The sequence below is a fragment of the Delphinapterus leucas genome, chromosome 2, assembly GCF_059928025.1.
Source record: "Delphinapterus leucas isolate spDelLeu-1000000601 "Yukka" chromosome 2, BTC_Dleu_Yukka2, whole genome shotgun sequence".
NCBI classification, from domain to species: Eukaryota; Metazoa; Chordata; class Mammalia; order Artiodactyla; family Monodontidae; genus Delphinapterus; species Delphinapterus leucas.
Window position 1 is genome coordinate 123,452,229 of NC_143130.1, and position 11,738 is coordinate 123,463,966.

Below are 11,738 nucleotides of genomic sequence, written 5' to 3' on the forward strand. Positions count from 1 at the left end.
TACTTTTTTAATGATTTTTTTTCCCAGGACCATTAGGACCATTGTTCAGGTGATGCAAATGATTTTAGAGTTGGTCTTATCAAAAATAATTGTTAGCCTTGTAAATACTAATTTTCTACAAAAATTAATTCTCTCAAAAGCAAATAAAAATGACATTTAAACTTTCTTTTTCTTAATGTTTGTTCTGTAACTTTCCTATATTAACTTGAAAGAGGAAAAGCATCACTTTATCCCATTGTTTCTGCCTCAAGAGCACTGACTTTCAGAATACAGAAATAAGATACCGATTGCAGGTTTTCTAGCGATTCATTTTACTGATTCAGCACACTTATTTGATAATAAGCACATATTTATTTTCTGTTGGCAAATTTTATAGTGCAGTTCTCTAAGTACTCTACATGAGACATCTCAATATAATAAATGGCTTTTAAGCAAGCACATCAAAGCACAACTGACTTTTTTCCTTGTATTTATTCATTTACTTATCCACTGGAGGGAAATAAAGCACATGATACCTGTCCATGGTGCATTTCAATGGTTGGGTTACTAGACCTTATCAAGGTTCTTTACTATCGCATTATTCTAGTAGCTATATTCTTCTCTCAGACTCAGAGTAAAGCCAAGAGATAATATTCCTTCAATTACATGGTTTTCAGTATGCTGATAACTTCTAATCTCAGCTAGATTGTTGATAACTAAAAAAAGAAAAATTAAATCCAGGCATAGATTCACTTTACAAATGTCCATTTTGGATAATGAGGGAGACATCTCATATACTGTACTTTGAAATAGTCTCAATTATTTTAAACTAAAGTAGTTTTATACGATTACTGATTTATATAAATTAGTCTAAAAAGTATAATAATTTCCAAGTATTTATAATTCTTTATTAATTTATTTATTCTACACATCGTATTGTGTATTAATTATGTTCAGATGACTCTGCTACCTGAATGCTGTGAAATAGGAGAAAAATAATATTAGCGAAATAATAATAACATAGTTTAGATAAATAAAGGACCAAATTAGTAATAGCTTTTTTTCCTTACTTTTTTGTTTCTTAAAAGGAAAGATTGAAAAGGATTTAGATGATTCAGTGCATACCAGATAAGTCAGGCCTTAAGAAATTACTGTGCTGTCCTCAGTAAAACAATGTTGAAAAATGTCATGACAATGGGAATGATTAAATCTCTTTTTCAGTTTTAGATGTTTAAGTTTAGAGTAGCACAAAATCAAACAAATGAACATAATTGGCAAATAAATATACCACACTGGAGTGTATTTTGTAAAATCTATATTCCTTTTATAATATATGTTTATTATTGAAATTTTGAATGACAATATCACTTTTCAAATGACAACATCACTTCCACTTTACCAAATAACTTGACTTTTTGAGTCTTGTAAGAATAATAATTCCTAAATCAATTAGAGGTACTCAAACATGTTACTATGCTAATAGCAAATGTACATTTTCCTTTAATAAGTAGACATACACTTAGATTTGAAATGTATTAATTCACTGTGCTGCTTCTCTTATCTAATCCACCAGCCCACTAGTTTCAGCTCAAATATATGTACCCCAAATGGTTTATCATTTGTATTTGGAGATATATGTTGTTGTCACTTTTGTGTTACAAATGATGTCTTTTATACGAAATTCTACCATCACATAATATTACAAATATGACTTAAATCTGTTAGCAAACGTTTAATTTTAATTGCTTTGTCCATATTGCTATTATCTCCCTGCAGAATTATTGTAACTACAGTTAACAGTATAAGAATATTATTTCCAGAATGCTTTTGCTCATAAGTGTCACTTTGTGTGCTGATTAAAATAATTGTTTTTATCAGATCTGTAATATTTTAATTTTTCATTGTGATGTTTCAAACATAGAAAAAACAGCAGAAACAAATATTACATATACCTATCAGTTCATTATTATGATTAAACACACATGATATTACCTGTAGATGCTTTTATTTCTCTTTTAGAAAAAAAACTTGCAGACATAGACTATAAGTCCACATACTATTCTTTTCCTCTTTCTCATTCTCCAGAGTTAATCAAATACCTGAAACTGGTGAATATCATTTCCATATTTCTTACTATTCTTTTACTGTGTATGTTTAATATATAATATACACATGACATACAGAATTGCTTTGCTTTGCTTTGCTTCTTGAAATGTTACAAAGAAATGGACCCAAGAAGCTATCTTATGTAGGATTTTATGTATCAGTGTTGAAGAAGTGAAATTGGTCAGTACTATTCTGTCCATGTATTTCCCTTTTTGGTGTTAGTAAAATAAAACTACACTAAAAATATATATTTGGGGTTCAGGTTCTGGATAAGATGTATATACACACTACCTGTGTGTCCTAATGAATACTGAGAACCCTCATAAGCAAATAGAACAGGCAGAATAGAAGATTAGAATCCAAAATACCATCAAAGCTGCAGTGAATCTAGTATTTTTTTCTCTTCTGATATCTCATGGTTTTAAACTTAAACACCAGAATATGGCACTGGGGCACAAACAGAGAGAGCTCAAAGAGAAAGCCTCTAGTCTGGCTCAAGGAGTGTGAAAAGGAACCCTTAACACTCAGAGAGAGTATATAATTTTATATCTTTTGTTTTCTTTCTTCCATTCTCCTTTGCTCTAGCCCTTAAGCAATCCCATTGTGACAGCAGCAGCTGGCAGCAATAAGCTCCTGCAGGAGCCAAAATTCTAATGGAGAGGAGCCTTCTTTTTCCTTCTATGGAACTGTATTTCCAAAAGAATGGGTGGAAATCCACATTTTTCTTTGGTTGGTTTGTTGGTTTTTTTCTCTGTCCTTGTTTTGCTTGGCTCTGCATGCAGGAGCAGTTTTGGGAGTGCCCAGCAAGGCAGAGTATATAAAACACCAGATTTCTGAATAGAGTTCCAGAGAGGAGCCCAAAGAAACCAGGAAGTACAAGGGACATTGTGGAGAGGAAAGTGCTGAGGAAGGAGATACACTAAGCTATTTATGACTTTCTGGGCTCATCCTCAAACTCCACATGTGTACATCTGATCCCATTCAGTACACCAAACACTTTGAGAATTGAACAGAGAGACCATCACCCAGGTCTGGATATTGACTGGTGCACACATGGAACAGTTCCGAATAGTGCAAAAAGGGTTGGAATCAGAATTGACTTTAAAACAGTAGCCCATGGAAGGCTATCAACTTTCGCCACAGGATTTAATCAAGACCCAGAGGCTCATTGTATAACCTTTAATATGTCTAAGGTAAAATTCAGAAATCCTTGGAATTTGAAGAACCAGGAAAATCTCATTTCATATGGAAAAAAAAAATCAAGACACACCCATGATGAGATGACACATATATTTGAGTTATTTGGCAAAGACTTGAAAGAAACTTAATTTCACAAAGCTCCAGAAAACAATTTAAAAGGTATTTGAAACCAAAAGGAAAATTTGTTTCAGCAAGGAAATATAAGGTACACATTACTTGGGAAAAAAAACACCTCACTATATACAGGGACTAATTGGCAGAATAGAGATAACAGAGGAAATAGTCAGTGAAATTGAAGATAAAGATACATTATCCAATCTGAACAACAGAGGGGAAAAAAAATAATGACAAGAGCCTTATGTCATGTAACAAAATATTTATATTATTTGTGTCTTTGGAGTATCAGGAGAGGAGATAGAGCAAAGTGTGGAAAAATTTTTGAAAAAAATCACAGAAACTTCCCAAACTTGGTGCCAAGATATAAACTTACCAGTTGAAGAAGCTTAGTGAATACCAAATAGGGTAAATACAAAGGACTCCATGACCAGATACTACTGAAAATGAAAGATAAAGAAAAAAGTCTTTTAAAAATTCTTAGAGAAAACAAACAAACAGAAAACACACAAAAAAAACACTGTCTATAGGGAACAATAATTTCAATGACTGCAGATTTCTCACTAGATACCATGGATTCCAGAAAGTAAGGGTACCACAGTGCTAAGTGCTGAAAGAAAAAAGCTTTAAAACCAAGTTTCAGTATTCAGGGCAAATATTATTTAAGGATAAATGTAAAATAAGAGCTTTCTAAGATGAAGCAAAACTAAAATAACTCATTGCAGCAGAACTGCTCTAAAAAAATTACTTAAAGGAATTTCTTCAAAAAGAGGATGTTATGGGTTGATGTGTCCCCCCCTCCCAAAAAAAGGTATATAGAAGCCCCCAGATTTCTTACAGAGAGAATCAAGTGAAAATGTGGTCATTGGGGTGGGCTGTAATCCAATGTGACTGCTGTCCTTATACAAAGAAGAATTTTGGACACAAAGACAGGGATAGAGGGAAGACAATGTGAAGACCCAGAGAGGCATGGAACAGACGTTTCCTTACAGACCTCAGAAGGAACAAACCCTACCAACAACGTGATCTTGGACATCTAGCAACTGGAACTGTGAAACAGTAAATTTCTGTTTTTGTAGGCCAACCACCAAGTTTATGGTACTTTGTTATGGCAGTCCTAGGAAACTAATACAAAGGGGAAATGATAACAGAAATTTGGAACATCGGAAATGAAGAAAAATAGCAATTGCTTAAAAATGTTAGTGACAGGGAGTACAATGACATTCTGAAATGATGGAAAATAGAGAATTTGTTGCCAGCACACCTGCCCTAAATGAATAGCTAAAGGAAGTTCTCTAAAAGAAGGAAACTTGGAACATCAGGAAGGAAGAAAGAACATGGAAATGGCAAATATGTGGGCAAATTCAGTTTCCTTCTCAAGTTTTATATTTGATGGCTGAAGTAAAAATTGGAACACTGATACATGTAAAGGGAGTAATTGAGGTAATTATAGAGTGTGAGCAGGCAGCAGGCAGCAGGAGAGCAAGTGGGAGGAAGGAACTGAGGGTGGGACTCAGCAAGCTGTGTGTGAGCCAAGCGAGGGCAGCCACCTCCAGGGAGCACTGAGATTCCTCTAGTCCCTCTGACGCTACCCACCATTCAAAGGTTGATTCTTTCAGAGAGCAGATCACAATTGAGGCAGAAGACTTGGTGGAAAACATTTTCTCAAAGAAGTTGTTAGAACTTGACAGTTTTTTGAAAGGACCAATCCTAAATATATATAACCTAACTCAGATCCACTCAGATATGAGTCTGCTGGTCCCTGACTATTCTTCTCACCAATAGCCACAATGGACTGGAAGATCCCACTTCCAAGAAGCGAAGATTGGGTGAGTGTGGAGGCCTTCCAAGGAACCACGGTATTTGTGATGCCCAGTGTGATGCTAAAAAGCAACCAGGAGTTAGTGGAGAGTTTTGAGAGAGTGAAACATGAGATCTGGCCGCTGATCCTGAAATGAAGCACCATAAAAATGTGGGTACAACTCCTAATTCCTGTGTTAGAAGATGGGAACAACTTCGGGGTGTCCATTTAGGAGAAGACAATTGCAGAGCTAAGAATGTTGAGAGCTGCATCTCATCTGGATCAGATTTCTAGATATTATGTTACAAGAGCCAAATCAGTTTCCAAAATAGCTAAATATCCCCATGTGGAGGACTTTCCTGCACCCTGACAGGTATTGATGAGAAAGAATATAACAGCTTTTAGCTCATCATATCAGAGCTAAAGAATCAATATGTCATTCTACATGACATGATCCTGAAAAATATCAAAAAGATCAAATGCAGAGACACTGTACAGAGGCCAAGGCCAGGGGACTCTGTGAGTCTGGCTCAAGACCCACATCACCTTAGTTTGTTACATGACTATAGTGATGGGGAAATTGGCTGGAAATAGTAATCACACTTCTCTGCGTTTTTAGTTAGAGTTTAATGAAACTGTCATGTAGTTCTGTGACAGACTTACCTCTTTTTTACAGGCCTTCTATTTCCTTCCCCAATACCTCATAATAAAATAAAATCAATAAACCTGTCCTAATTTCTGGAGAACTCCAGGTTTGTGTGCCCAATATGTTAGCACAAGAAAACATATGCTTTCTCTCTTCCACTTTTCCTTCCTTTAGGGGAGACAAGCTAATACCTTGGGCTTCGTGTTTTCTTCCTTTTGATGGTTAGTTGGTTAGGAACTGAGGGAACTAGAAGAAAATGCTAGGTATTTTTTAAAAATTGGAGTCAAGTGGATCAGCTCTTCTCTTCCTGAGGAAAGATTAGTGTCTCTTGCCACTGTGGGACATTGGATCCTGCCTGCCACAGTTGCCCTGATGATGACTTAGGGTTTCCCATCTACATACATTCCACTTTGAACCTGAACCTGAGCATGACAAAAAACACCTTGGACCTTCAGCCAAATCCCTAGCTCCTTCAGATGTTTTTATAACTAGGATTTTTACATGCACATATATCCGTAATACACCTACACATAGTCATGCACGCACATGCCTTCCTACTCTGTTAGCTGTCACCTCCTCCCCCCTGCCCTGGTAAGTTGGAGTGGGGGGTGTCTGCAGCTGTGAAGGTCAGCTGCTGCCGTTGTTGCTGCTCCTTTTGGGCTCTCTTTTTGGAGTTTTACTTCTAGGGAAAGCAGTCACTTGTGTGCATATGTGTAAATGCCCACACAGCATGTACATATTCTGTGTATATAGAAATCTGTCAGGCAAGTCAAAACCATAGAAAACTTGCCTCTATATCTCAAATCTTCCAGAGATATCACTTGTTACAGCTTTTGTACTAACCCATAACACCCCCAGTTTTTTATTCTACCACTACTGGAGAGTTAATATCTGCTGTCAATCTGCTGGTGACTCTCTCAGTGTCTATTTCTGACTTTTATTCTTTCTTTGTCTCTGTCTTCCAACCCTCAATCATATTTCCACCTGAATGCATCTTTTTTTTTTACTCCCAGTATGGTGTAGAGAAGGAGTCAGGATGCTGTTTTCCCATGAAGAGTATTCAGTAACAAAGCAATTGCATTTTAGTTGTGCCCCTACCCACTCTCCAGACCCCTTCCAGCTAAAACCCTTCCCTCCTCCTACCATGTGTCTCTCAATTTCTTTTTTGTTTGTTGGATTGTTCCACTGCCCCTCCTCCTCACCCTACCACCTTTGGATTGTAATGTAAAATTATTTTACCATGTCAAGAAATTATCAAAATTACAGGTACCTTTACTTCTTTCTTAAAAAAAAAGATAATTATATTATAAAGCAAAATAAACCAAAACAAGCAGCAAAATGGTAATAAAAAGGTAAGTGCAGAAATAAATGAAACAGAAAACAGAAAAGCAAAAAGGAAAATTAAAAACCTACTTTCTGAAATGATCAATAAAATTAATAAACCTCAAATATTGACAAAGAAGTAGAGAAAAGACACAAATTACCAGTGTCAGGAATAGAACCAAATGGGATATCACTAAAGACCTTGTAGATATCAAAAGGATAATAAGGGAACACTAGAAACAACTTGATGCTCATAACTTTAGCTTTTGGTGTAGTAGACCAATTCCTTGGAAAGCACAATCTTCCACAACTCATCTAATATGAAATAATAATTTTGGTAGCTTCATAACTATTAAGGAAATTGAATTCACTCATTAAAACTCCCCCAAATAAATCTCTAGGCCCATGTGTTTTCACTGAAGAATTCTACCAAATTTATAAAGAAGAATGAATATTGAATCTAGACAATTTCTTCCACAAAATATGAGGGAAACATTTCAACTCATTTTATGAGGCCATCATTACCCTGATACCAAAATCAGAGATATTACAAAAAAAGGGAACTATAGACCAATATCCCTCATGAATATAGATGCAAAAATTAACAAAATATTTGCAAATATAATTCAGCAATATATAAAAAGAAATATATACCATTACCAAATTTATTTATTCCATGGATACTAAGCTAGTTCATTATTTGAAGATCAATCACTAAACTCTACCATATTAATAGGCTAAAAAAGAAAAGTCACAGAGCATATTTTATTGAGAAAATTCAATACCCATTCATGATAATAACTGAGCAGATTTAGAGGGAGGATTCTGATTTGATAAAGGGCTTATACAAGCAAACCTCATTTTATTGTGCTTCACGATACTGCATTTTTTACAAATTGAAGGTTTGTGGCAACCTTGCATCCAGAAAGTTATTGGTGCCATTTTCCCAACATTTTCATGTCTCTGTGTCACATTTTGGTAATTCTTGAAGAATTAGACATGGAGCCTGAAGTTGTGACTGAATTGCTGCAATCTCATGATAAAACTTTAATGGATAAGGAGTTTCTTCTTAGGAATGAACAAAGAAGTGGTTTCTTGATCAGGAATCTACTCACGGTGAAGATGCTGTGAAGATTGTTGAAATGACAACAAAGGATTTAGAATATTACTTAAACTTAGTTGATAAAGCAACAGCAGAGTTTGAGAGGATTGACTCTGATTTTGAAAGAAGTTGGACTATGGGTAAAATGTTATCAAATATTTCCAAGCTATGCCTGTATTAAAACAGTACAGCAAGTATCACACCTAAAAATTAGTAATTTTCCCCTTGAGGTTGGGAACATGGCAAGAATTTCTGTTCTCCACATTCCTTTTTAGCATAGTACTGCAATTTCTAGCCAATGGAATAAGGCAAAAAGGAATGACTGAGTGAATGAAATAAAAGGTAAGCAGATTAGAAAGGAAGAAAAGAAACTTATTTACAGACAACATAGTTTTCCATGGAGAAAATACCAAGGAAACTAAGAAACAAGAATAAAAACAACAACAGCAAAAAGAACTTCTAGCACTAAGTGAGTTCAGTATGGTCACAAGATACAAAATAAACAAACAAAATCTATTGTATCTCTACATAGGAGCAGTGAACTCTTGGACAAAAAATGAAAAGGTTACCACACCATTTACAGTTGTTCTAAAAATGAAATACTTAGATGTAAATCTAACAAAACATGTAAAGGACTAGTATGCTTAAAACTACAAAATCATAACTACAGAAATAAAAGATTTAAGTAAATTATGCTGTATTTAAATAGAACATACAGTGTTCATGGATTGAAAGATTCAACAAAGTAAAGATACAAGTCTATCCAAATTGATATATAGATTTAATCCAATTCCTATAAAAATCCTAGAAGATTCATTATAGAGATAGGCATGATGTCCTAAAATTTATGGGGAAAGGCAAAGGAAATGGAAACTTAAAATAGCTGAAACAATTTTTAAAAAGAAGAAAATGAATGGATCAGCATACCTAGAATTAAGGTTTACTATATAACTGTGGTTATCAGTTGCCATTGGCTGAATATTGCCAGAATTGATCAGTGGAACAGAATAGAGACTCTAGAAATAACCCCTCACAGATATCTGCAAATGAATAGAGAAGGAGCAAAATCAACTGAATGATGGAAGGATAGACTTCAACAAATTGTGCTGGAGCAATAAGACTCCCATAGTCCCCCCTGCCCTCCAAAAGTCTTAACCTAAATGTCACATTTGATACAAAAATTAGCTCATAACACAATACTATGCAAAATACAATACTATAAAAACAAAAACTATAAAGCTTTTAGGAAAAAAATAGGTGATGATCGTCAGCACCTAAGAAGGGTACATTAAGCATTCTTAGACTTAACAATAGAACAGGATCCATAAAAGAAAAAATATATATATAAATCATACTTAATAAAAATTAAAATTTTTGCCCTGTGAAAGGTTTAGTTAAGAAGATGAAAAGACAAGTTCTGACTGGGAAAGAACATTTGCAAGCCACTTATCAGACAAAGTAGTAGTACCCCAAATATATAAATATATAAAAGAACTCTCAATCTTATAAGAAAAAGGATAAAAGACATAAACTGACATTTCACTGAAAAGGCTAGTTAGGTAGGAAAATCTAATAGGAAAATAAGCATACAAAAAACCATTCAACATCTTCAGCCATTAGGGAAATGCAAATTAAACTATAATGAATTATAAATACATGTTTATTAGAATACCTATAATCAAAAGTAATGACAACACTAAAGGCTGGCAAGGATATGGAGAAACTGTGTTGCTCACACGTTGCTGGAAGGAATATAAAATGGTTCAGTTGCTCTGTAAAGCAGATTGACAATTTCTTAAAAACATAAACAAGCAATTACCATCTGAACCAGCTATTGCACTCCTGGGCATTTATCCCAGAGAAATGAAAATTTATGTTCACACTAAAACCTGGGAATGGATGTTTGTTCAAAGCAGCTTTGTTTGTAATAGCCAAACCAGGAAACAACCCAAATGTCACTTACGGGTGAATGGTTAAACAAACTGTGGTATATACCTATCATGGAATACTACTCAATGATAAAAAGGAGTAGCGATGATAGCAACACCTTGAATGAATCTCCAGAATATCACGTTGCATGAAAAAAAACCCAATCCCCAAATGTTACATGCTTTATGATTCCTTTTATGTTGCATTATCACAACTTTATTATTATGTAACGGAGAAGATTAGTGGTTGTCAGGGGACAAGAACAAGGATACAAGCAGTAGGTGTAGTTATAAAAGGACATGAGAGATTCTTGCAGTAATAGAATTGTTCTATATCTTGACTATATCAATGCACATATTCTGGTTGTGATATACTATAATTTTGCAAGATATTACCTTAAGGATATTAGGTAAAGTGTACACAGGGTGTCTCTGTACTACTTCTTGCAATTTCTTGTGAATCTATAATTATCTCAAATAAAAATTGTTAAAAATAATAATTTTGCTCACTATACTCAACAAAATAAAAGTCTAAGATTTAGAATTTCAGTGGAGAAATGGAAACTGAAACATTACAGATTTAAAAAATAGAAATTGTAGACCTGAAAAAAAACCAATAAGTAATATTAACCAGTAAGTTGATAGGTTTAACAACATAACAGACAGAGATGATGAGAGAATTAGTAAGAGGTTGAGTAAAATAGCCAAAGTGACACTTGGAGAAATCACAGGATAGAAGAGACAGATGTGCAAATAGGAAGTAAAGAAGATAGAGTAAGAAACCCTCACATATATTTAACTGGAACCCTAGAGGAACTAGTAAGGAATAATGGAGCAGAAGTAATATTAGAAATGATGATGAATAAAAAATCTCCAAATCTGATAAAATATATCAAGCTACAGATTTAAAACTCTTTAAATTGAAAGATGGAATTATAAGAAGTCATCTACATTATAGGAGATCATAGTTTAACAAAAAGACAGAGAAAAAATCTCAAAACAACTACAAGAAAAAACAAATTTTACATTCAAAAAAGTAATGAGTAGAACTGATCATTTTGTTTCTCAACAGAAACAATTCAAATAACTATAAAAAATGAAACAAAACCTATCAATAGTAAGTAAATATATTAAGAATGAAATTTAAATTGTCATTTTCAGACTTATTAAAAATAAGGGAATTGCTACCAGCACACCTGCAGCAAAAAGAAATTCTGTCTATATGCCAGACAGAAGAAGAATAATTTAAACTAGAGGGTCAGAGATACAGGAAGTATTGATATTTAAAAGCAAGAACAATTTCATGTATGTGAGTAAATCCCTACATTAATTTAAATTTAAATGTGTAACAATGATTTTATGTAACAATATAGTAATATTTATAATTATAAAATCATTATTTTGGTAGATATACAAATACATGCTACTACTTATATAGTTGAATTATGTCCTCTCAAAATTCATGCATTGAAGTCCTAACCCCCAGTTCCTCAGGAGTGACCCTATTTGGAAATAGGATTGCTGTGTATGCAATTAATA

The 11,738-nt window shown here is 34.1% G+C and overlaps 1 pseudogene; it reads left to right on the top strand.

Moving 5' to 3' along the window:
• The first annotated feature begins 4,968 nt into the window (after positions 1–4,968).
• Positions 4,969–6,773, top strand: LOC149750280 (proteasome activator complex subunit 3 pseudogene; annotated as a pseudogene).
• Positions 6,774–11,738: the final 4,965 nt, after the last annotated feature.